This window comes from Lagopus leucura, unplaced genomic scaffold (assembly GCF_019238085.1).
Source record: "Lagopus leucura isolate 7727_CA_CO unplaced genomic scaffold, USGS_WTPT01 Super-Scaffold_100037, whole genome shotgun sequence".
In the NCBI taxonomy this organism is placed as follows: Eukaryota; Metazoa; Chordata; class Aves; order Galliformes; family Phasianidae; genus Lagopus; species Lagopus leucura.
This window is the reverse complement of record NW_024962286.1, coordinates 5106875-5127283: the sequence shown is the minus strand read 5'-3', so window position 1 is coordinate 5127283 and position 20409 is coordinate 5106875. Positions and strand designations below refer to the sequence as shown.

The 20409-nt window shown below is 45.2% G+C and overlaps 1 long non-coding RNA gene across 1 annotated transcript in view; it reads right to left on the bottom strand.

Annotated features, from left to right (window-relative positions):
• Window positions 1–666: 666 nt before the first annotated feature.
• The window catches only part of LOC122186431, a 30354-nt gene continuing 10611 nt past the window's right edge, over window positions 667–20409 (bottom strand). Inside the window, exons 2-4 of the long non-coding RNA XR_006181127.1 lie at window positions 17374–17449; window positions 7549–7628; window positions 667–705 (exon numbers count right to left, since the gene is read on the bottom strand). This is a non-coding gene — a long non-coding RNA (uncharacterized LOC122186431). The remainder of the gene's footprint in view (window positions 706–7548; window positions 7629–17373; window positions 17450–20409) is intronic.

The window sequence follows — 20409 nt, the reverse complement described above, 5'->3', positions numbered from 1 at the left end:
TAAGTCAACTAATTTTGTACTAAATTAATTCTGATGCTGTTCTGGGTATTCTGCCAACTTTTAAATGGAGCCACCCAAGCAGAGAGGGCCAGGTACCATCTCCCAGGGAGATGCCAGCTTCATTGAGCAGCTCGTCACCTAGCGGCAGATTCCAAAGCAGGACACAACGCCATCCACCAATGGGGCACCTTTACAAACTCTCCCGACTCTCTGCATTCTGTGATCCGTAATCCAGCACTGCTGCCCCTGCCTTCACAGTGGTAGCCCAGCTGAACGCTCCCGGTGTGACTTTGGCCATTCAGACAGTGCTGCAGTGTGGGTTCAGTTTCCAGCCGCTGCAGATGCACCATCGTGCTGCAGACAGGTCGCTCTCTGTGACGTCCTTCACTGCTCACCAGCATTGTGTTCACAGCGTTCTTTGTCAGCCCTCTAACCTATTTAGACTGCAAGATAACAACAAGAAAACTATTTTCCACAATAAGAATCTCTTGACATGAATGCTTCCCCATGACATTAAAAATGACAGCGTTGAGAAGCTGATAACCAGTGCGAGATTCTTGCAGGAGCCGCAGAAATTGGAGCTTGCAGTGCACACACGTGGGCTCTGTTTGCTGCTGTGCTGAGGAATGAATTCTTCGGAATCTAAATTTTTCTCTTCTTCACAAGTGTGGAAGCATTATTCATTTTTCACTCCTTATTTTTCCACTAGATAAAGGGGAAAACAAAAACAAAAACAAACAGATTTAAATCCCCAGATGCTTCAACAGTTTTATTTACACGCTTTCCTCCACTTTTGTCACTAACACTGAAATATTGCTGCTCGTAACAAAGTGCATTCTGCTGCTTTCCACAGAAGTATCAGCACATTAAAAGCACGAGGGATCCAGGAGTAAACTCCCTTTCCTCTCATCACACTAATGCACTTCCCAGAAGGATGAAAAACATCTCCTCCATTTCCATGATTGGCAGAGACAACTTTAAAGCCAGCTTTCAAAGCCAGCGCTTTAGATTCGGCAAATTTGAGTAAGCAAGAAAAATGCTTTTTGTCATTTTTGCTTTACTGTCATTTGACAGAGATGCCATCAGTTCTCAGTGGCCCTTAAGAACAGCAGGAATTCTGGTGCTGGAGCCATCTGCTCGGCCACAGATCACAGCCAGGCTCCATCCACACTGCTGAAGTTTAAGAACACAAAACACATTTTGAGCAGCAGGTCACATTTACCAAATCCTAGCCATGCATGACTTTACTATGTGAGCAGCCGATTCTTATGTTTCTTCATCAAGGAGTTTTTCTTCCTGCTTTCTCAGCTGTACAGTGTCTCTGCCTTTTTTTTTTTTTTGGCTTGAGGTCTCTGCCTAATTATCTGTAACCTTCTGTTCGAAGATCGCTGTCCTGCCCTGATAAAAACCAGTAACTTTGAAAACAAACTGGGTCTTAATTTTCCTTGACAGCCCTTCTTTAAACATGTGGGCAAAGCCCCAGCTTAATTAAATGCACATTCGTATTCCAAACAAATTAAGTACAATTAAGGACTCTGAGTTATGGGTATCTATCACTCGGCGATGTTTTTGTAAAAATTACCACATTTAGATCAAACACAGAGGACCCTTTGCTTAATTGCTTCATTAGGGCCCGATGCAATAGGCTTCATAAATACAGGGTCTGATGTCTCTTTGGGAATTGCCCAAAAGACGGCTCTTAAAGTAATTGCTTCCACATTTCTCCCCGCGCGGCGTTCATGCGCTCACTGATCAACATGGGATGGCTCTCATGCACACCAGTGGCTGTGGGTCCGTTTCCTCTCCCAGCCCACAGCTCTGCCCAGCTGCCAGGAGTCACAGAGCTCAGGCAGGGCTGCCTGCAGCAACGGGGAGCGCAGCGCCTGCCCAGCTCTCCCATGCAGAGCCCACAGACGGAGGCACACACGGTGCACTAGGAGTTGATCTTCCAAAAGTTGCTCTGGAACAACAATGAACCCCCAGAATGCATCCCATAGATGTGTCTTCATATCTTTCCCTGGCTTTTTTCTTTTAATAAACGCTGATATTCTGCTTTTTATTAAGCCACCATTTATCATTTACAATGACTGCATCAGCTGAATACAGACTTCCTTTGACGAAACTAAACTTTCCTTTGATCACACCTGTAGTCGGGAAGACACTTAAAGGGAGTCCACAATGAGTTTTTTTTCCCTGTTGAGATGCAGAAGGAGCAGCAAAAGAAGACATGCAGTTCTTTCCCTTTCTGCATTTGTTTCCTGGCTCAGTGGACGCTCAGTTCTGCCGTTTCCCTGCGGTGTGCACCAGAAGCTGCAGTAATGATTGCAGCAGAGCCAAGAGGCAGTGAGAGCCACCTCAGCAGAGCAGTGAAGAATGGTGTGTCATTCTCCAATGGAGTGTTTGCAGAACTGGTGGTGGTGCTTTTTATTTTTTTAATCAGATATTCCTCTTTTTTTAGCAAGAACAAAGTGTAACCAAAGGATTTTCCTCTCCAACCCTCTCTCCCAGCTCCTTTTTATCTTTTTTTTCATTTGCTTTTGAATGAAGGCAGAGAACAGAAACATGGAAAGAAGTAAAAGGAAAAAAAGAAATAGGTCTCCCATAAAACACAGGATTCCAAGTTTCGGGTGCACGCTAAAAACGAGCAAAATACATTCTTTCTATGATGAAACTTTCTACTTTCTAGAGAAGTGCAATTTTTTCATTGAGATAATCATTTAAAAATCATAGAGAACAGACTTTTCCATGGCCCGTTCTCTCCAGCTCTATCAGCTGCTGCCTTTTGGGGCTGGAAATGCCTCCTCTCCCCATGCAGGGCAGGGATACCCTTTCCCCCAGGGCTCACAATGCCTGCCCAGCAGTTCCTTGAGCAACCTGAGCCTATAGAAAACTCAGCTTTGTAGATCTGCAGATTTTTTCCTGCAGATACCATCGGGATAAAGAACACAGCAGTCACAAAGAATGCGCAAACATCTCTTCTGTAAAACAGAAGTCAGCCTGATTTCCACAAGCCGTGAAAGTCCATCAACCTCCAGTGGCCAAGGAAACACAGCTACTTATTTTCTGACTGCTTTATTCTCCAGACCAATTTTCCTCAATGCTGAAGAAAAAAAATGAGCGGCAGATTGTCCAGTTTATGACTAGATGGCTGGCAACAGAAATCCTATTTCCAAACTGACCCCTGCTTTGCAGCATGGCATTCATTAATTCCACAGTCTCACATTTCTAGGAAGATGTCAGTCATGTATGTGATTTTTCTATCAGCTATTAATGCCAGATCACAAGGTGAGAAAGCAGGGGTTTTAATCTCAAGACCCTCAGGAGATGGAGCTGAATACATTTGGTGTGAGCCATGTGTCTGGAAATGTCAAGGACAAATATTTTTAAAGTAAGGAGTGTTCATATCCATGTGTAATCTTAAGTACTACAGAAGTGATCCAAAACATAGCCCTTTCCTCCTTGTTATGATTGTTCAGCTGTAGCCAGCATATAACTGCAGCTTCCCAGGAATTAGCTAGGCATCTCTGCACTTAGGAACTTGCATATTTACACTGAGCAACATTTTAAGGCTCTCCTAAAGGCTTCGCCCGTAACAGGATGTTTAGTTTTCTATTTGCAGAAAGGAAAAGTTTTATTGTAAAAGTTCCCTGTCTGTCTCCAAGAACTGTCTGTTCCTCCATTCTGAATGCATGAGCAGTTCCTCACCCCAGCATTTTGTGTTGTTCCTCATCAGGCTCTATTCCTGTGGTCTGCAAAAAGGCACCAAATTTATGACAAGCAGACGGGAGAAACAACAGGCACTTCCAGCAGCAGAAACCTGCCTTGCCAGCCCGCAGCATCAGCAGGACAACTATTTCATGTACCAAGGGATGATATCTAACTAACACAGTACAGTCAGTGGTCGCTCATTTGCCCTTCACATACCGTCGCTCATTTTCCTTCTGTGAGCCTACTGACAATTATTCAAGTCCAAACTACAGGCTGTACAAATTGCCAGCCTTCCAACGGATGGGTACCAGGCACTCATTTCTGTGTTACCACTCGGAAAAGTGAGAAAGAAAAATTTCTGAAGAAACAGTGATGGTGTGAAACCCTTTTGAATTCTTTTCCTAGATAGCCTGCTCTACTGCTTGAAATGCAGATCCCAGCCTGCTTTTAGCCGCTAACTGCCATATAACATATTATCCTACTTACTGCATACAGTTCCAAACATCTTGTATCTGGAAGCAACAAGGGAGAAGGCTCCTTTATCAAGTCAATCTCAAATCTCATTATGTTCCCCTACAACAGTTTCCGTAAACATTCAGCAATTTTCAGTGTCTGAGCTACGCAGCTGAAGAGGTGCATAAACAGGCTCCACTGAAATGTGAAGATGACTGATAATGTACTAACATTGAGACCCCTTGCTGTGATTATTACCCCCTGAGTGCTCCTTACAGAATGTGCCTCTTATCTCACACTGACAACGCTAATAGAATATGCATAGCCCTATTAGCATACAAGATAATAGCACCCTGGAGGGGACAGAGCCATAAAACTTTAAGTAGAAATCAAAACAGAAGGAGGAAGAAAAAGGGAACATTGTCACAAGGAAAAAAAAAAAGAAAAGAGCCCGAGGGCAAATCTTGCAGCAGAAAACACACGTAGTCATAATTCTTGTTCTAGTCACCATGCGAATGGTAATAGTCCTAGTCCCATGAATACTATCAGTGCCACGTTCGCTGTGAAACATTAATTGAGATAATGTGCCCCTTTCGGATGCAGCAGGGAGTCGTATGTCAAATTGTACCACAACAAAATTATGGCAGCATCTGCAAGGAATGCACAACAGCAACTGGGGCACCCTGCACTGGGGAAGCCCAAGTGGGCCTTTGCCTTTGCAGATGGCATCTGCAGGAGCTGCAAGGAGAGCTGGGCAGCTGCTCCCGCAGGCGGCACACACACATACCTGCGGCAGAAAACCCTGCAGGTTGGCTGTGTTATCTCCTGACCCTCCCTCAGTCACTGCATAAAGCCTCACACAGCTCTTTGAACGCCAAGGCCTTTCTTCAGTCACGTCGGCCCGGTGCATTCACATTTGTTCCATGTAACCGTCCATTGTGGCAGACCTTTCACTGCTCACCCATGGCTGGCAGACAGCCACGCATTCATATGCTTTCCATCTTACAGCAATAGCCAAAGTAAATCTTTCAGTGCTTGGCACAAGAGTGTGAATTCAATAAAAAAGGCTTCAAACAAGTTTGAGATGGCTTGTCTCTAAACAAGCGAGGAACAGTGAGCTTTTCTAATGCTCATTGTGGTTCAGTTCCTGCCTGCAGCTAAATGCAGATAACCCCCAGCAGCACTGACAGCCCGTCTGGTACCCCAGTCACCTGTCAAGTGGGCACACCAGTGCCCACACATCCAGCTCAGAGGGCTGGAGAGAAGTGACCTGCTGCTTACCAGGAGCTTCAACGGGGACAATCAAAGGTCCTTGTTGGCTTCTTTGTGAGATGTGAAACGTTGCAATAGTAGCACTGAATGTGCAGAGCCCGGGGTAATCGCTCTGTGCTTTTTCCCTTACAGAAAGATGGTGTCAGGAGGTAACAAGCACTGGATCCCCGTGGTGCATTTTGAAGCATCGTGCAAAGTTTTCTGGGATTCTTCATAGCATTCACTGTGGTTTCTATAGAGCTAAACTCTTTGTGAAGTGGCTTTGTGTTGCAAAGTTTTTGCAGCTTGTGGGAGTCTGCTGCACTTCATTTTGGTTGATGGTATTTTATGCTGCTGGTTTCAGCAATTAGAACTCAGTTGGAAAAGACTCCAGTAAAGAAAATCCAGCCATTTTAGAAAAGGAAGGTGGAGAGGAGGTTATAGGAAAGACTCCTGAATGCACCTCTATAGTGTCTGTGTTTAAGCAAGCAAGCAACCTCTCCACCCATGTTATCACAGGGAAAACAGGTCATCTCAGAAACACATGTGCTTCTCTGGGACATTGAGTGGTGGTTCCTATCACTCAACCACAGCTGAGAAGTGCTTGCAAATGTGGGAGTAATATTTTGTGCATTCGGTGATTAGCAATTACCTGCTTTAAATTGTTCTTTGTATTAAAAAAAAAAAAAAGAAAAGAAAGAAAAAGAAAAAAAAAGAAAAAAGAAGAATCTAAAGATGCTAAAAGCTTGGTGATAAAAGATGTATTATAATATGACAATGGAAACAGAAAAACAGAGAAAAGTTTGTGCTTTCTAGAAGAAAGCGAGTTACTCCCATGTCAGCTTTGATCTGAAACTTTTTGCTGTATCTCCTTACTTTCATATCTTTCTGTAGTGAGGCCCAGCCCCTGTGTTTGGGTCTTGCCACACTCACACACTGAATCGCTCCTCAGTTCAGCACTGCACCCAAACACAGACTTCTTTCTAAAAGTTTAACCTACAGATGTCAAGGTTTTGCTTGTGGACATTTCCTGGCCAGAACAGTGGAAAATCTCCCGGTAAAAATGTGTTAGTTGTGCATTACTTACGTATTCATCCAGAGAAGAATAGATGCTAGCACAGCAAGGCTCTGTGCATGCGAGGGAGAAACACAGCGCATGTGTGCACTTCAGAAAGACAGACTGGCAAAGCCAGGAATACCAGGCAGCTCGTTTCAACAGCAGAGGCAGTCATTTAATGCATAAGTAATTATTCAAGAATAAATAAGTCTATTTTTTTCCCCGTGCTAAGGCATAACTTTTATTTAGCTGACATTATCTCCAAGGATCCTTAGCAGCCCAGGACACAGCAATGTAATACAGTGCAGTCTGGATGCTGTTATGTATTTATTTAGTTGTATCAGGGCCCATTTAGTAGCAGCTCTGCAGTTTATCAAGTAAATATCGAATGCCAAATACAAAAGAGAAGAAAATAGCAACATAAAAAATTTATCTTTGGGGGGAGGAGAGGGAGAAAGAGAGAGAGAATGGTGCTGATAATGTGATTGTGCCTTCAGCAATAGTGGCTAATATCCTTTTGCAAGGGGTGCAGTGTAAAAATATTCCAGAGCTGGGGGAGGAGAAGCAAAGAGAGGGGAGCAGAGCTGTTGTTTGTTTGTTTTAAAGTGTATTCTGGTTGCAGGCTGGGTCAGCGGGTGGCCAGACTGAGAAAATGAGTCCCCCGGGCTGTAATAATTGTAACTGTCAGGGAAAAAAAGTCAAGGTCTTACATAGCAGTGGTCTGCTCTGACTTCTGACCATGGAGAAATATATATGAAAACTACTGCCTGGGGCACTATGGGAAGAAACCAAGAGGTTTTAACTCCTGGTGGCTTGTGCTTATGAATTGGAAACCTCATTTTGCACCTTGGTGGTTTGTATCTTTCTGGTTGTTTTCATTTGCAGTATAAATGAAGCTAGAGATCCTCCTCTCCTTATGCTTACAGCTGTGATGCAATGAGCACATATTGCTAAGCCAGCTTTGTATTTCTGAGTATCAAACAGCGTGGAGACCGATAACTGATAACTGATCTTTTAACAGTGAATATTCACAAGGAGAATTTGAATCTAATTACATCTGCAGCATGTTCATTACTCACCAGAGAGCTCCACAGCTGCCTGCAATGGATTACTCCACAGTTGCACACAGGTAACTTCACTGACATCATCAGAAATATCCCTAATATAAAAAAATGCAAGAGAGAGGTAAGAGGCTGAAAAAGTTAAACCATGCAAGAACAAATCATGTAAGCAGGAGGAAAAAAACAGAAGCCATAGATTTGTCTTCTTTTTTCCATTTTTTTTGCGTTTGGTTTTGTTTTTAATTACACAGCCATGGACTAGAAGCGAAACTGGTCAGGCTCCTCGTGAATCATCAATCTACTCCTTTATTTAAGAAAGTGTGGGAGCTTTCATGAAAAGTTTGCTAACAAACCTGAGCCCAGAGCATTTTGGTAATTCATTATTAAGTGGAATACAAAATATTTATATATGTAATGAGACCCCAAATAAACCATACAAACACCAAGCACCAATTATTCTCAGTTTGATCATGACAGCAGCATCCAAGGTGTTGCTGGTAAATGAGGATAACTAATGCTGGGAAGTGATTTACTCGTTGGAAGCCACCACAGTAATGCACCGGGTAACTTTTATGGGCCCCATCTGCACTTTCCCCACTTTCCTTACAGCCTGCCTGTGTCTTGTGAAGGAAGTACAGCACACGGAGTGGAGACAGAGAGAGCAGTAAGTGTTTGTAGTAAGGGACTGAGTCCTGTAGAGCAGACAGGCACAAGTATGAGGAGAGAACATCGCCATAGCATTCGTGCCTGTTGGGGTTACACAAATAGCTCCCCTGCTTTGCCTCCCAGTAGCCCCAAATCTCAGTAATTCACACTTCATTGCATTTTACAGAGAGGCAGCAGAAAGAAGGGGAAAAAAAAGGAAAACACAGATTTCAGAGCCTCGGTAGAGTCCTTTCCCTCTGCAAGGCGCAGTGCTAGGACGAGCACAGCAGAGACTCAAAGCCCAGCATGAAATACAGACCACAACAAGAGCACATTTTCACCTTCTTATCCTACACTAAACTTCATCGCATTATGCTTGGGAAGACAACAGTTTCCAGAGTGGCATCCAGTCTCTCAATTTAGAGATTTCAAGCACAGAGAAACTCCTACTTCCTTTCGGTGGTCATTCCAGCAGCTAAGAACATCCAGCGCTAAGAACTTCTTTGAGTTTGTCTCCTCCCCAGCAGTCTTTTTTCCTGCTAATGAGGTCTCAGTGTCCCTCTCTGTGGAGACCCCCAAGTGTGGCAGTGAGGTCAGTGCTAAGCAAAGGGCGCCAAAGCACCCGCAGTGCCTCCAGGTTGCTGCTTTAAAGACAGGAGCAGGAGTGGGAGGCTCAGCTCCCAAGGGATGCAGGCGATGCTGAGCCCTGCAGAGCCTCTCTCCTTTGCTGATGCTCTCAGCCTGGAACAGGTGCAGGGCTCCCCGTGCCCCTGCATCCCCAGAGCATTGCTGTGCCCAGGAGGGACAGCCTCAGCCCCGTGCTCAGCCCTCACTGCCCGGCCAAGCAAATGATTGCTCACACGGTTTTCTACTTTAAGGTGAAGGTGGTACGTGTGGAAGATCTCAATGTCACCACAAAGCAGGGAGGGAGGCTGCGAGGAAGAGGAAGGCAGAAACCTTCACAACTAATGTCAATTTTCTGCATCAAATATTTTGATAATTAAACAAAGCTGATCAAGAGAGGAAAACAGCATGTCTCCAGAGCTCCGGAAGCAGAGGCCCATTAAATAGAAGAGTCAGAAAGTGCCAGAGGCGGCAGCCTCAGATTAATGGCACTCCAGTAATAGATTTTCCCAGGCACAGTCACACAGGAGACAACTACTGTGTAGCCAGAGCAGCGAGGAGGCCGTTAAAGCCACAGTAACATTAAATCACCTGGTACCAGGGGCGAGGGATGGATGAGAGAGCATGGGCTGGAAGGAGCAGGGAGCAGCCTGCTTGCAGACAGCAGAACCTTACAGCAGGGGAAGCAGCAGCTCGGAGGTACGATACACACACAGACAGACTGACAGCAGTGCCAGCAGGGAGGCAAATATCTCTTCCCCAGATGCCCAATATCTGAGCAAATGTCTCTTCCCAAAGTGAAGCAGCATGCACTGAGCATTGCAGTGCTGGGTTTTGCTGAGCCTGGCCACGTGTCGCTTCGGTTGCTCCTCTTAATGAAGTGCTGGCTTTATCTCTAGTAGTTCTCCATTACTTTCAGGGCATTACAAACACCGTTTTGAAATCGTTTAAATGCATCTACACCTCAGGAAAGGAATGGGAAGGCAAGTAAGGAGGTGGGAAGGCAGCCCTGCTTCCTTGTTATCCTGTCGGCTTGATCTCAGCAGTGTTTGAACTGATCCTCCTTGAAATGGCCATCTTGTCTAAATCATTTCTATCCACTTTTATAATACAATAACAACAGAAACAAGGGCTTCTTCCAAGTCAGGCTGGCATGGATTAGCGTCCACTAGGAGAGCACTTTGCTCCCAGCTGGGGTGGATGGAAACCAGATGAAGTGGCTGAAAATCGGAAACAACTTTTTAGACGTACTTGAATCCCGATACGATCACATCACAGGGATGGGTTAAATTTATGATCTTATCTAGGATTTTTGTTTGTAATCCATCCCAGGCCCACTGGCTATCACTCACTACGAGCTTATGATTTCCCTGTGCTAACAAGGAAAAGTTGGGACATCAAACTGATATTAGCAGATAGGATCAGAACTGGAACGCCACAGAAAGAAAGAAAAAAGTAACACCCAAAACCAAAGGACAGCTCTGCAGGATGTGGATTTCAGCCTTTGCCCATTTTGGCCCATGCTGCACACATGGACTACGGTGTGTGCAGAAAACTCCAGTTTCCAGGCAGAAAGATTTTGGGATAAAAGCTAACAAAACAAATTAAAGGGGAATACCCTGAGATCAAAGTACAGCTTCAGCATGGAAGTTATGTATCTTTAGTCATGCATATGCAGTGGGGTATGCTCCAGAATGCTCTGATTTCCCTGCTTTCCCCTCGTTATAACATCTAGACACAGTGTACGTCCTTAACAGGTGACTTTTCAGTGGCAAATAAGCACCAAGGAATTGGGAAGGCACAAGAACAGCGCTGCTGAGCATTCTGCACAGCCCTGCAGACAGCGAGGAGTTCCAACTCCACACAGAACCGCTTTCTTCTCATCTTTGTAGGGCTCTGAGTCTAACAGTGTGACAAATCTGTTAATGTTTCAGCAGGCAATCTTGCATTTGTACATCCCCTTCAGTCATTTTCCATATGGAATTGGAAGTGTTTTCTTTCACAAGCAGTCTGTTGATTTCTTTCAATAGAAGCATAAAAACATTGTTCAAAATGGAAAAGTTTCAACCAAGACATTGGGATTGTTTCAAAAATCAGAATTATTGGGCAATCACTGTGAGTTTTGTGAAGACAAAAATTGTATCTACTGCAGAAATGGAATAGATAGGTTCAGCACTTTGCCTATGACCACTGCAGGTAGGAAGGTGAACTGTGAGCCCCATGCTCCAAGCCCAATCCTTTCTCATAAAAATTTGGATACGTTCAGGTGTGCATTTGGTCCATGAGCTCACAATCAACCCTATGCAAGCAGCAGCCTGTGGTGTAATGAGCCCCCCAAAGCAAACACCACTGCAGCAGGGAAATAGCTAGGGCCAGGCTCTTTTATTGTGTACAAATCATATCCATAAATCAAGAATGACTCATCTGAAGTTATTGGTGTTGCTGTGCTTTAGAATGAATGGATCAGAATCTGGTCCACACATTTCACACATTTCTGAGAATCAACATTTGTAACTGTATCAGTAGCCTGGAATGTCTCCTAATTGGCACCAAATGTGAAACAGCTCATTACCTGGGTAGGCAAATAGCTCTAGAGAGATGTCAGAAACTGAATGCAAAGTACACACAGGAACATAAAGAGCAAACAAGTTCCATGCGCAGATAGGAACTGAGGTGTAACAAGCATTAAATAATAGCTATAAAATTTTATGTATGTACACGAATTCCAATATTACTTCATCCAAATTGATGCTTACGTTTAAGGTGTGTGCTGTTTTCCTCTCTGCGTGATAAAAATATTACTCATGAAATTTGTATTTGTGCTGTACAAATATCTTGCAAATTTGTACCACTGTACACTGGTGGCGTGGAGATTTACGGGCGCGTGGAATCTTTTGAACCTATGAGACAGTGAGCAGCTTACAAACCAGCTGTGGAAATATTGTGTTATCCACGAGCTTTGTCACTCATACAGGTGTGCACTTTGGGGCTGATGTCCTTCGTGGGACCCAATAGATGATCTGCATTGAGACGTGTAAAGGAACTGGAGAAAGGTGCCCACAAGATGCTGAAAGCCCAGCATCAGGCAACCATCTTCTTTGTTAATCTTCAGAGTAAAAAGTGCTTGAGGATCCCAGTGTTTATTCAAGCAAATAAAGTTAATAAATCCTGTTAAAATGTTACTAGAGTTTTGCTGCTCTGTTTGAGATTTGTACCCTCCAGTCCCAATGCTGGCTGGGGAAAGGAAGTGCCATTAACTAATGCAGGAAATAAATCCTGCTTTGTCTGCAGCAAATGTGGCTCCTGGACATTCCTGCCAACAACAGACCGTGACTTTGAACGATGCAGAGATGTTCCCTTCCTGCTGATTGTAGCAGCAGAATGGCAGAACCCCATGCTGCTGGATGGACACAGCCCAGGGGCTGGCATGGAGGAGCTGTGCCCCAGCAGAGGAAGGCAATGCTCCAGGTGGGTACCTCACCTTTGGAGATGGGCAGTGCTGCTGCAAGAGAAATCCGCCCCTGAATTGGCCCTAAAATTTAATTTGTTCTCTGAAAAAAACTCTGTCTTGGCATTTTAGGCAGGGCCTTGGTGATTTACAACACAGAGTGACATTTCGAAAAAGATAATGTGGGTAATGAATTATTTGCTGATCCAAACCAACAATTGGACATACTTACTTTTCATGGATTTAATCTTTGCCGAGGCGTTAGCTAGCAAGCATGAAATATCACTTTTTGAAGGCATTCTGTTGCATTTATGCAGTGTACAATTACATTAGGCAGCTTTATGACACATTGACTCGGTCGAGTGTGATGCAATGTAATACAACCAAAGTAATACGAGCTTTTAAATGCAACATGATGGCAAAAATCCATCTCAGATCTGATCTTTGTTTCATATCAGATGCCAACTGTCATAATTCACAGGGACTCAAATCCTTCTGGTTTCGCTCACGTGGGCTCTATCAAAGCCAGGGGGATGTGCCCATACCAGCACGGAAGCGGCGTTCACTCAAACTGAACGTGCAAACAAATGGGTTGTGCTCACCAGCACGCATCCCTTAAGCTGGAGCCCAGAGCTCCACATTAGCTGCAATTCTTTTTCAAGCAAAAATACACGCAGGAGGCCAAGCTGGCAAATAGGAGCACAGAATCTCTGAATTCTATTTTGCTGGCAAGGAGCTTGGCCCACTGAGTGTCTCTGCTTGCACAGAGGATGCGGCTGTGAACAGGCTGGCAGCTCTAAGGACCCCATCAGCATCCCCTGATCAACTGCTGCACAAGAAGCATCCAGATCTTGAGAACAAGTTACACACCATGAGGAGTTTCAGTGATTTCCTATGAGCAGTGCCCTGTCACAGCAGGCAGACGTGGGGCAGGGTCAGGGCTGGATCCTTTCCCCACACGAAGCACTTCAGCCCGCTCCTGCACGGCTGGGATCGGACAGTAGACAGCAATGTGTCCATTCCAATTTCGGTTCTGATCCTGGGATATTTCTAACTCTCTCCATATCCTTGATAGATAATGGTTTAATAAGCGATCTGTTTTTTATTTAAAGGGTCGGTAGTAAAACCCAGATCACATTTCTCACTTGGTGGGTTAAAAAACCGCTTACGCTCATTTCTGCAATGTAAAACGACACTATATCAAATCAAACATTTCCAGATGTGGCCAGCTTGTGTATGGAAGTGCAAGAGCAGCGAGCCTTTATACACAAGCTTCCCAGGCTTTTTAATAGGATTGGAACCCCACCTACTGGCAAAGACTGTTATAAGGACATCAGGACAAGAACACATACAGGCTTCATTCCTGGACTGGAAGGGCAAACCTGCAGAGGGGTTCCTAAACATCTGCTCTCACTTCTTAAAAAGTGCTTAAAAAGTGTCAACTAGAGTAAAGCGATTTTGCTCTTAATTCTGATACTCAAAATCAGATCAGCCATACACAGCCTTTATTGAGATAACGGTCCCACAGGTCTGAGGTACAACAGTCCTGTAACGCACAGTGAAGATGTGCATTGTAAGTGATGCCATGACACTTATGGAAAATGAAGAACCAGGACAGAATGGATAAATATTCCAAATGCCTGCACCTGAATTAGAGAAGCTTGAAAGTCATTCTTATATTTTATTTAAAATTCACTAAAAAAAAAAAAAATCCCAACACTTTCCATGTTACAGCTTTCATTTAGAAATAAAAATAAAAAAAGACCACTTATGCAACGTGATGTTTTTTAAGATTAATAAACTAAAGAAGGAGACATTCCCAGAAAGCAGAATCAGACACTGGCAATCAACGTTTTAACATCCCTGGGTGAGATACTTTCCATCTGCAGGCAGAGCAGCAGAGACCATTCCAAGGATGCAGAACCCACATATTGTTTTGCTCCATCTCTTTCATTATTTCAGCATCGACCCAGAAGGTTCCCAGGCATTGCTTCCACTGCAGCACAAGGTGCTGGTTCTGGGGGCAGGCAGCTGGTGGGGGGTGTTTGACATCAATCTGTGGCTCACTGTGGAAATCTGCTGTTAGGGGGAAGGTTCTCTTCTGCTCCTCAGAACTACCAGTCCCACTACTTACATCACTACTATGGGCTTAGGTCTCGAAATAAAGAGTGCCTTAATGCTAGCCCTTAAGTTCCCACTGCAAAACACAAGACAGCATCCAGCCCTGAATCAAGCTGCACGGTGGGACTGGCTCCCTGACACTCCTTTCTTTTGCTCTTACCCATTATGCAGCAGAGAGTCCAGCCAATGTCTACATGGCAATGACACAGAAGGAAAAAGTCCAGATGCTGCCTGACAAAGGGGAGAGAGATTGGGCTATTTGTAGTATCTGGCATATGCACCAGGCATGTCCAAATACGAAGAAAAAAATTTCTCTATCTTGGGCCAAAGTTCTAAGAAGAAAAAAAAAGAGGTTTTCAGGATGTGAGTCAGAAAGTCCTGGAAGGGTTTGCCTTGACAGAGTAATGATAACGGAAGGATAAGTGAAAGCATGGAGCTAGCTGGTGAGATAAGGCTGAGGTGGACACATATGCTTCCTGCCCACGAGAAGGGAAACAAGGCAACCCGAGTCTGAACATGCCAGCTTCCAAGAGCTTCCTCTGGGTACGGAGCAGCTCGCTCCTAAGAAGCGCGCTCCTGGGCACCGGCATGAAACAGCAAAAGGAGGAGGGGACCCACCTGGCCAGGAGGTTTGTGAGCATACCTGCTGCAGGCACTGCCAGCGGCTGCCAGCCCTCCCCTGCCACCTCCAGGGAGCCCAGCAGCTGCACGAGGGGCTTTCAAATAAAAAGCAGTTTGCATCAGCGCTGGGTTTGCTTGCTCTGCTATCTTCCGTGATCAAAGAATTGAAACAGCTGCATGTCTCAGCTCGCTGGCAATAAAACCTGCAGTTGATTGGCTTTGTCCTAACCCCACAGCTACAAGGAAAGTGCAACCACAGATTTGATGAGAAAAAAGAAGGCAAACACCCAAGCTGCATTTAGCCACGTTCTGCATCTTCCTAACCTGCAGTCTCCTAAGTGCCACTTACCCAATTAATCCAAGCTCTTCTACTTTATAAGCGAAGCTGTAACATATTTAAACAGCTTAGAAACTGCCCACCAAGCCATGCTCCCTATCTTATTCATCAGCTGCAGGACTGACTGTGCATTAACTAAGAAAGCACATGGCTTGATTAACACTTCCCCTGCCACTTCTCTGCTGCTCTTGATTTCTGCTAAGGCTGACATTTCCCAGCTTTTTTAGTGGAGTGGATCTCATCTCAGTAGGGACTGTCTTTTGGACCAGCTCCTAGAACATCCCTGCAGCAGCTATAGTAACTATTTTTATAGGCAAGTTTTATTAGGAAAGTATTTTAAATGGCCTTTGAATGCAATTTAGCAGCTGGAAATAAGGCAGTATGCCAGCACCATGTGATCAGACAATCCATGGAGCACCAACAAGTGCTACCAGAGGTCTCTGGTAGACCATGGTAGACAGACTGTGCTGATAGAATACACTGGGGACATTCAGTGAGCCAGGAGGTGCCCTGACACAGCAAATGCCTGAAAAGCTATGCTGTTCCTGGATCCCTTACTAAAAAAGCCCCTATTTCCAGAGTCCTAAATGGCCTGCTTGGAGCTAAAATGGCTGCAGAAGTGGTGGGATTTGTTACACAGTGGATGTCAGTTCATCATAAACACGTGTGAGGACAGAAGCAGCACAAGTGTGCTTCTGTGGCCATCAGTGAGTGTGCAAGAGGAGCGTGAGCTATGTGCTTATGGGGCTGCTTCTGACCAAACGATATGGGATATAAGGCAATGTAGCCCAAGCACACTGAGCCCAACATATTCATCTTCTGCCCCATACCCACGAGGCAGGAAAAGACCCACTTCCTTCTCCATTCTGACCACAGCTATGTTTGATTCCAAACAAAGACCTTTTTATCCTCAGCACCCTTTAAACAGCCCTCTGCACAGCACTCACATCATCAGACCTAGTGGGACGAATGTTTTTCATGTTTTCTGTACAGCAAAAATCCTCCCCAAGAACTGCAACAGCTTTGCAACAAAAGCCTGATGGACAGACTGGGGAATTGAAGGTCCCTTCCAACCCAAGCCATTCTATGACTTGTGCTGGGAACCAAGATGTAAGAGCGCTGTGGAGCAGCTGGCAGGCTCCAGCCCTGTGACATGGGGCTCCACGTGCAAAATGGGTTCCATCACCTGAGGAGCCGAGGAAGAGGCCTTCACCAGATGGTTCGAAAGTCTCCACAGGACAGAACTGCCCATAGGCAAAGGGCTGCCACAGGCTCCTTACACTACAGGGAAACCTTTCTCAAGGGATGCACAGATCTCTGCATGAGCACAGGTGTGGATTGCGAAAGTGCTGAGCGCACACCAGGCCCTGCTGCTGGGGCCAGACTCTTCTGAGTGGCCAAGGCAAGAAACCAGACTGGCATACTTGTAATCAATCACAGGTCTAAGAAAGTAAAAACAAAGCTTGAAATAGCTGAGGACCCAGTTCTAATCCCAAGCAACACTGGCGCAGCCACATGCAGAGTTATGCGGTTTAAACTCATGCAGATGAGAGTGGAAACTGGCCTCCAGTTCAAGTGCATGCTGAGGGAAAAGACAGCTTTCCTTTTAGACATGACTCCAATTGTACAGTCTGAGATTCAATTAAGCTTTGCTTTCCTGACATCTCCTTCCAAATAAAGGCTCAGTCTTTGTGCTAAGCATTTTTAAAAATAAAATAAAACAAAATCATACATTTGGCAGGACCTGGACATTCCAGCTACTAAATTGTACTGTACTTTATGCAAAATTTCAATGCATTAAAGGGAAGGGGGAGGGTAGCCTCTTTGACCAGTGTCCAACTGTTTAGAACTGTTAAATATGAGTTTTTGCCCATGTTTACATGTGGAATGGAACACAGCCATTCAACCACAAAATGTTCCCAAAGCAAACATCCAAAACCTGGCTGCTGGCAAGGTATACTGACAGGATCGCCTGAAACCAGTCATTCACAGAATGCCAAAACAACAGATTACCATTGGTAAAAAATACACAAGGTTATTTTCTTACGTCCTGGGAAGAGGCCATCGCAAGTGACAGGAAACAGCGACTGGCAAGGCCGAGTGTAGGCTCAGGGTTTTTTCATCTGGAGGGAGAAAAAAGATCAGTGTTATTTCAGATCTGCAGAAAAGCATGCGAGTAAGACAATAAAGCGAGCACATGTTGCCAATAGCACATATGGGCAACTTGAATTAGAGCATGCATATTCTGCTAAGTCAGGACTTGCAGCATGATAAATAAAGCAGAGGGAAGGTTGGACAAAGCAGCCAAAGTGGGACACAGCAGCTCCAGATGTGTCAGAGGGGAAGGAAAGATCAGGAGGTGCCCTGTGCCCCTTCAGACAGAGCCAAAGCTCTATGACAGTCCGCCACGTCCTAACCCTGCAGGGAAGGCTGGACCAGGAGGTTTTTCCCAGCTCTTTCCCAGCAGAGCTCAGGCTCCCTGCGATGCCAGGACCACGATGGCCAACCGTGAGATGTGTCCGAGATGTGGGCCGTCCACTGAGCCCCCTAAGAACAAGGGAGTCAAGGACCCAGATCCCTTTGCCAACTCTTGGGTTGGTTCTTGTGCTTGCCATGCCTGTTTTAAAAACCATTTGCATTTAGACTTTCACAGTCTCCACGCAACTGCAACCCTCCTGCTTCACAAAGGGCCGCAGCTGCACCGCGCCTGCCTGCTGCCTGCCCCATCCTGCCCCGCATCTCCCACACCACTGAGAGTCGCTCTGGTGCTGACCAAAACCAACAAATAGAAATGTTTTGCCATAATGTTTTCTTTTCTCCTGCATGTTCACACCTCCCCACGAGCTGAGTGATCCCTGTACACACCGGATACGTGTTATTATTCCTCCTGTGCATCGACACCTTGTTGCATGAGCCGCGTTGATCGATTGCAGGTGCCCCTCTCTATGAAACTGGCCAGCGACCCACTCACAAACTTGCTGCGCTTGTTAATATTAAAATCATATGGCCAATACCCTCCTAAATTAGTTCAGGCTTGAGGTGCTGCTGCTTCCCAGTAGGAACAGGGCTGCAACAAGCTTTCTGCAGGCCCCACTATTTATGGTAAACACTCCGCTTTGTTGAAATAACATAAAATTTTGAGATAAATCTATTCTAGCAAAGGAAATGTTAAAGTGCCACCACCATCTCTGTTCAGAATACTAACATGAGCCGCAGTGCAGCTGCACCAGGCAGTACTCACTGCACAGGGCTGCTGGACACGTAAGGACCACGTGTGCTCTGCTTTGATCAGAAGAGAGAGGGAAACTGTCCTGAAGCTCTCAGTCAGAAATGGAGGGCTGGATTCCCACAGGGATTGCCCAGAGCAGAAGCAGAGCTGCTTTTCACCTTCCCGCACCATTTACCTCAATCTGCAGCATTTGTTTGCAGGTCCCAGGATCATCTCCAGGGAGTTCAGCCACCACCAAAAGAAAATCAAAGCCCCTTAATGGCTTTCAAATATGAGGCATATTCCCAAATATTTATGATGTGTGCGTGCTGCCTTCATACTTTGTTGTCTGAGAAATATTTTAACAGGTGGACGGGCAACGATAGCTAATGGCAATTCGACTGATAAGTATTGGTACTTCAGTAGGTAAGTGCCAGGCTGTGCCCCATCATTAGCAGTGAGATGGAAACTAACAGAGCAGCAGGCAGGAACACAGGGCCCGTGCAGTGCCATTGGCTGTAGCCAGAGCAGAGGAATTCGCCTATTTTCTGCCAGTTCTGCTCATGGGACAGAAAAACAAAGCAGCACGAAGCGTGTCAGTGTGTGGCACTCCAAGCAGAGTCCCCTGCCAGCTGAGGTTGCTTCCTTCCTTTGAAAGGATGAGCACCCGACTTCTTATCACTAAAACACACTGTTTCATTGCACAGACTGATGAGCACATTCTTAGCTGTGTGCTCAGATGATGCAGTGACAACAGGTTTAAAGAGACCGTGCAGAATGAGAGGCACTGAGTGGTGAACAAAGTAGCTGGGCTATGGTAAATCATCCCTCCTCGCTCTGAAGTTCAGCTCATGAGTTCAACTGTTCAGTGTAAGAATGAAATGCTGTGCTGCAAATAGAGGTGGTGCAAATGCCATTGTTCTCAAGCACCAGTAATTCACCTGAGCAAAATCTGGGTGAATGATCCACAGAATGGCATCAGCTGGCCAGGAAACATTGCTGGTGATCTGCCCTGGCCACTGGAAATCCAACTAGGAGCACATTCTGGTTGTGAAAGTCAGTGAGAGACACCAACAACCTATGAGATTTTCCTGGAAATCCTATCAATATGAGCAGAAAATCTAGGAAGAGTGTGTGATTCTGCAACCAGGAGTTACTGAAAGACTGGAGTTCGGGTGCCATCGGTGCAGATATATTTAAGAAGAGAATCCCAAGGAATGTCTTTCAAAAAGTGAATAACGTTGCATGCTTCTGGACATCTTGTTCATCCTCTGCAGAAAAACATGGCTTTCTTTCACACATACACACTTCAAAGTTTTGCCCGAGGTTCCTCCAGCCTACTTTTCACTGTTCAGTTTACAAGCAGGTACATTTAAGCACATTTGAGTACTCTGAGTTTTACTCTTTGCAGGGCACATTCAGACCTGGCTGCAGATGGCTTTTTGAACTCTGTGCTCCAGACAGAAAAGCAGAGGGAGAATTTGAGGAGGCATGCAGATACAGAGTCATTGTGAGAACACATCAGCTGAATGCTGAGAGCTGCTAACAAAGTTGTGAAAGCAATGCATGCATCTTCAGGAGGATTTTCCCAGAACGATTGCATGCTCTCGCCTAGCAGTGCTTGGGAAGGCCACCCCAGAAGCTGATGGTTTAAGGTAGTTGAAGTGGGATTAGCCTCCATGAAAGACTCAGGAATACTTTTTCTCAGTGAAAGTTTACAATAATATTTTAAAGACTCTCAACCAACACCCATACTTAAGCTTTGAAAACAGATAATGCATTTTTAATGGGATTGCACATCTGACAAGGAATTTGACTAATTCCTCTGATAGCAGACAGCTTCCTCCCCATAATTCATCTCAAAAGGATCAAAAA